This window comes from Sarcophilus harrisii, chromosome 4 (genome assembly GCF_902635505.1).
Source record: "Sarcophilus harrisii chromosome 4, mSarHar1.11, whole genome shotgun sequence".
Classification (NCBI taxonomy): Eukaryota; Metazoa; Chordata; class Mammalia; order Dasyuromorphia; family Dasyuridae; genus Sarcophilus; species Sarcophilus harrisii.
Window position 1 is genome coordinate 281,180,928 of NC_045429.1, and position 6,110 is coordinate 281,187,037.

At 44.7% G+C, this 6,110-nt stretch overlaps 1 protein-coding gene across 10 annotated transcripts in view; it reads right to left on the reverse strand.

Moving 5' to 3' along the window:
* PPARD (peroxisome proliferator activated receptor delta) overlaps nucleotides 1-2,528 on the reverse strand; it is a 76,682-nt gene extending 74,154 nt beyond the window's left edge. For 9 of the 10 annotated variants that reach the window (XM_031965010.1, XM_012549006.3, XM_023502928.2 and 6 more), the window contains exon 1: nucleotides 2,371-2,527. The gene's annotated coding sequence lies outside the window, so the exon portion shown is untranslated. Of the gene's footprint in view, nucleotides 1-2,370 lie in introns of all 10 variants that reach the window. The other variant, XM_012549008.3, reaches the window with a different exon arrangement.
* Between the last annotated feature and the right edge of the window lie 3,582 nt (nucleotides 2,529-6,110).

Genomic DNA, 6,110 nt, shown 5'->3' on the forward strand with positions numbered 1-6,110 from the left:
GCCTAAGGGAAAAAGGGAAAACAATGTGTGGTGCTAATGTTCCACCACCAGGGCAAGGGGATGAGAATCCATTAGGGATAATAGGGATTTGTCTGAATGAAAAATTAGGGGTAAGGATGAAGAGATGAGAAACTGATAAAAAGAGATTAAAAAACAAGGTGAAACAACAAGGACTTAGGAAAGAAGGCAGAGACAAGGACTTGGAGAAGACAACTGGGAAGTAGATCAGGTCAACAGGGTATGAAAAGAAGTTGACAATTTAAGGAGAAGCACAAAGGGAAATAGGGGGACAGAGAAAGTAACACACATTAGGGTGGGGATCTTCATTGAAAAAAAAAAAAACCACACACACACACACACACACACACACACACACACACACACACACACATACAGTATAGTAACAGAGAGCCCAAGGATGGAGAATAGAACATGAAAAGTTTGGAAAAAAGACATTGGAGAAACAATACGACGTAAGAAAACTGGAACAAGAGATGAAGCCCCTGGAATAATAAAGGGATCAAAATAGGATATTCTTACTGTTCTGTAAGAAATGACCAACAGGATGATTTCAGAAAGGCCTGGAGAGACTTACACGAACTGATGCTGAGTGAAATGAGCAGGACCAGGAGATCATTATATACTTCAACAACAATACTATATGGTGACCAGTTCTGATGGACCTGGCCATCCTCAGCAACGAGATCAACCAAATCATTTCCAATGGAGCGGTAATGAACTGAACCAGCTATGCCCAGAAAAAGAACTCTGGGAGATGACTAAAAACCATTACATTGAACTCCCAATCCCTATATTTATGCCCACCTGCATTTTGGATTTCCTTCACAAGCTAATTGTACAATATTTCAGAGTCTGATTCTTTTTGTACAGCAAAATAACGGTTTGGTCATGTATACTTATTGTGTATCTAATTTATATTTTAATATATTTAACATCTACTGGTCATCCTGCCATCTAGGGGAGGGGGTGGGGGGTAAGAGGTGAAAAATTGGAACAAGAGGTTTGGCAATTGTTAATGCTGTAAAGTTACCCATACATATAACCTGTAAATAAAAGGCTATTAAATAAAAAAAAGAAAAAAAACCAGGATATTCATGGAACATGGAACAAGGTGATATAAGAGGGCAGAACTGGGGGAATAGGGAAAAGGATAAGAAGATTGACAAGGATTGGGGCAGGAGGGGAATAAACTCAGAGGGAACAGTGACACGCTGATGGAAGAAAAGAAAACACAAGCAGACAAGAAGGTGATAAGAAGACAGAACTGAGATGCACCTGTGGGGACTAGAAGTATGGTGAGAAAATGGGACTCAATCTCCTCCTCAGTTTAAGAGGTAACACTTGTGGGGCATGTGGATGGCATTAAGACAAACTGCACAATAGGTCAGAGAAGGAGAGGAAGAACAAGGAAACAGTATAGTAGAAACCAAGACAAAACAGAAATGGTCCTGACACAAGCTTGGGAGAAGGGGAGTATAGAAACACTGGTAGAGGATGGGGACAAGGTAGAGATCTAGAACGATTAGGGGCAGGGAGAATTAGAAACAAGAAAAGGATGGGAGATTAAGATGGAGAGGTGGCTAAGGAAGAGAGGGCAAAGAAGAGGGATTTGTGATAGAGGAATAGGGGGAGATAGGAAAGGAGAAGAAAGAAGAGACGGGAAAGTAAAGTAAGAGATGGGGAGGGAAAGAAGTAGAAGAAAAGATGGACGAGAAGTGAAGATGGAGAAAAGAGAAGGGAAGGAGATGGAGAAGGAAGGAAAGAGGGGGGAGGGCGAAGAGATGGGTAAGAGAGAATGGACAGCAGAAATCGGGTAGAGAAGGATGGGAGAGATAAAGAGGGAGGAGAGGAAGGATGTAGGGAGGGAGAAGAGACAGAGAAGAGAACGAATGGGAGAGATGGGGAGGGAGGGAGGAGGAACCGGGAGGTGACAAAATGTGGGACAGATGGAGACGGAGAAAAGAGAGGGGACGGAAAGATGAGACATGAGGAGGGAGAAGGATGACGGGGGGGGGGGGCGGGGAAGGAGACACGAGATGGGGAGAGGGGAGAAAGAGGGAGGAGAGACAGGACAGACGGGAGGAACTAGACGGGAAAGACGGGGAGGAGGCGGCGGCTGCGGAGACGTCACCCCAGGAGGACGAGGCGGAGAAGTGGAGGGAAGCGGGGAGTGCAGAGAGCGGGCCTGGCCGGCGGCTGGCGCTCGGACGGTCCCCACTCGCACTCCTCGGCCTGGGCCGCCCCCAGCCCGCTCGGCGCCGCCTCCCCCGCCCCCTCCGCCCTCCCGCGGAGTGTTCGTTTCCCCTCAAGGCGAACTCGAGCTTCGGGACCCCAGCGTCCTCGGCCTACCTGCCCGGACTGCCGCCCGCCCCGACTCCGGCACCAGCTAAACCTCCACCTCCGCGGCGGCTTCCCGGACTCCCCGGGATCCTCGGTCCGGCCAAAACTTTTCCCATTAACCCCGGCACAGCTGCGGAGGCGTCACACGCTGCGTCGCCCCGGAAGGCCCCGCCCTCACACGGTGACGTCACCACGCACCCTCTTTCGCCCCGCCCACCCTCCTCCCACTGGGGCTCTCCCGGTCCCTCCCTCCGGCGCCTTCATCACGTAGCCTTCCTCCCACCCTCCCTCCCTCCGACCTCGTCCCATCCCCGCTACGGACGGTGGTTAATTGTGGAGAGATTCTCAAGACCGGCGGCCTGCGGCGAGCCGCGCCTGAGGCTGCTGGGTTTGGCCACAGCGCCCCCTGGCGTCCCATCGCGGGCGAGGCTGACAGGTAAGGTGTTCCGTGCGCAGGTGACCTCCTGCGGCATTGGCTGGGATTTTTGCTTAGTTAGCTCTTTTCCGATCGGGAGGAATCTGAGCTATTTGCGGGGCCCAAGGTGGGAGTGGCCCTTTTGCATCGACAGGCCCCAGGTCTGGACTTCTGCAAGTCTGGACTCCCCGGGGGAGGGAAGAGGAGGAGAGAATTAGCCCGGCCACAAGCATCCACCAGCCACTTATTCGGCGCCAGATCCTGGGCCAGGCAGGTTGCGCGCGTCGTTGCATTTGATGGAGAGCGCGTCACTAGACTGGGGAGATGGAGAGGAATGGAGCTGAAGGTAATCTGGACACAGAAAAGCTGAATGAAGTCCCTCAAGACCAAATAACTACTTAATAAAGGCAGAGCCCTTGGACTCGGGTCTTCTACCGTGGTCATTGCGGCTTCTGAGCTAAAAGCAAACAAAGAACCCGAAATGAGGCAATGAAGAGTCAGACAACGCCTGAACAACCGTCACCCCCTCTCCTTACTTCCAAAGCCGGACCCAAGCCCACCCGCTTTCCAAACTTCCGCTAATTCTAGTGCCTGCCTTCTTTTTTTATTATTTCCAAGCGCTCCTCTCTCTGTGCCTCTTGTTCCTAGATATTTGCTGTCTGTTCTTAGACTGTGAGCTCCTTGAGGGCAGGCATTGCATTTGCCTCTTTCTGTATCCTTTGCACTTAGCACAGCCTGAAACATAATAGACAATAAATACTTATTAACTGAGGAAAGAGACATAGGAAGTGGCTGTTAGTGACCTGAAATTAATCAAACTCTTGAGGTAGGGAATGGGGGAGGGGGGAGGGAGAGATTCCCTCTGGTCGAGCGAGGCACGAGTCCTATGTGAAATAATACCCAAACCCGAAATCTGTGTGGCAAAAAGGGATTTTTTTTTTTATTTCTTATGTTATATATACCTGATTTTTATTTTTTTTAATTTTTTTTAATAGCCTTTTATTTACAGGCTATATGTATGGGTAACTTTACAGCATTGACAATTGCCAAACCTCCTGTTCCAGTCAAAAAGGGATTTTTGTTGTTCACTAAGAAGGAAGCTTTCTTAGCAGGTAAAACTCCCTATTGGGAATTTGTCAAGAGATGGATTAACAAAATCTTGATTGTATGGGATAAGTCTTGGCCTGGGGCTGGGGGCTATATGGGGTACTCAATAGAGGACCATCAGACAGAGATCTCTAATTGAATAAAATCTTTTATCTGGGAGTCTGAACCGATGAGAGTTTTGTGGTAATCCAATGGACGGTTTTTGGGGTCCCTGTCAGGCACCAAAATGTTGGTGTTTCTTTTTCCAAAACACAGCCAGGTGATAAAAGAGTTCAGATCTTTTATTGTGTCCTTCAATATAGCCTGGTGAGCTCAGAGGTCTTTCTCTCTGCTTGGTTCCAAGAGATCTTGCAGCTTTGTCCTTGGCTTCTGCCTCTGCTTTCTTCAGCCTCCAGCCAGCACCAAGTTGGAAGATGCAATGAATCTCTTTTGCCTCGAAGATAGGGCTTGTGGGCTTCCTCCCAGAGTGCTCCTCTCCAACCCCAGTCAATGTCTCCGGAGAAATTCCTTCCAGAGTGCTCCTCTCTAACTCCTGGGAATGCTCCCAAGAACCTCTCTCAAGAAACTATTTTCAGCTCTAAGATCTTCCTGGATATATATGATCTCCCAAAGATTAACTCCGCCTTCTGGAGGGAGAGGGATTCTGGGTTATCTCCCAGAATGCTCTCTGGCCCTAAGGGAGGTGTGAATTTGGATCTCATACTAATCCCTGAACTCTCCCAAACGAGTGAACTCCATTGAGTACTTAGATACTTATGAGCTCTCTAAAGGTGTGAACACAAGCATCATTTCTATCAGTTGTACTTAGTACCTTGTTTCAAGTTCTGGCCCAAAATCTCTCTTTCTAAGATCAAATCAATCATATTGAACCATGCCAAATTAGATAATTACCGTCTCTATCAACTCCAATGTCTTAACACTTTGTAAAGATTCCAACAGACAGTGATTGACCAAGTTCTCCAATTTAATAAAACCACTTAATTTGGGAGTTTGCAGATTTTTCCCAGGGTCTGGGAACTCACAAAGAGGGTACTGTTTCTGCCACCCTCCCCCCAAAAAAAAGATCTCAGTTTATGTCAAAACAATTCTGCAAAACAAATTGAAATGAGAGGTAGCAGATTTGAGTAGTGAAGGAGGTTTCAAAAAAATAAAAGAAAAAGATCTTGGTAAAACATTGAAAATGTTCAGAAAAATAAAAGGCAGTTGAAGACACAAATAAGGCAATTTTATTGTTGTCTTGTGAAACTTAATATACATTTTAAAATCATACGAAGTGTGTGGGACAATAGCAACCACAAAAACAATTAGAAACTTTCAGAGTAAGAAAAGCGGAAAAAAAAAAAAAAAAAAGGTTTATTACCATCTAGGGAGAAAGAACAACTCCCATCTGACAAGGTGTTGTCAGAAAAGAAGTGCAAAGCACAAACTGGAAAACAAGATTAAATAGAACAAAAGTCCCCGGTGACCTTTTTTCCCATTGTCTGGGGGAGTCCAGGCTTATATTTTAAACACAGAAATCTATTCCAGAAACAAAAGAATAAATTGTCTTTAAAAGAAGTACTTAAATGCTAATTAAGAGATGGTGAGAAACAGGAGGGGAATGTTCATTCAAGACAATTGAACACCTGCAACTTTTTAGCTATAACTTAACTTGTTATTGCAAAGTCTCAAGTCATAATTGGGACATAGGTCGAAGCCACATCCTTATGAGAGAGTCTTCACTCAGCTTATCCCATACGTGAAGTTTACAATTTCAGATATAATGTCCCATTTATTCTTCCTAAATTAAAACATTCATATTTATTGATTATTAAGTTTGTTATAAAAAGAAATTTTTTAAAAGGAAAAAGAAAACAAATTAAAAACAATGCTAGAAAAGTGACTAAATTATTCCTATCTTTTGGTCCACTAATGGGTATATACTCCCCAAAATATGAAAGGCAACCAGAAAGGACTTATATATACCAAAGGACTTATATTATACCAAAATATTTATAGCTACATTTTGTGGTAACAAAAAAGAAGGGAAAAAAAGTAGTACCTATCAATTTAAGAACAACTTAAGAAATCATGACATATAAATGTATTTTTCAATTTTATTTTTCTTTATTTTCAATTTACTAAACACTAAACAACCATTTCCATGGACAAAGTAGAACTGAAAAAAAATTGCAAATGAAACAATCTCTATTATGTACTGCTTGCTTTTCCTTCTAAATATATCATA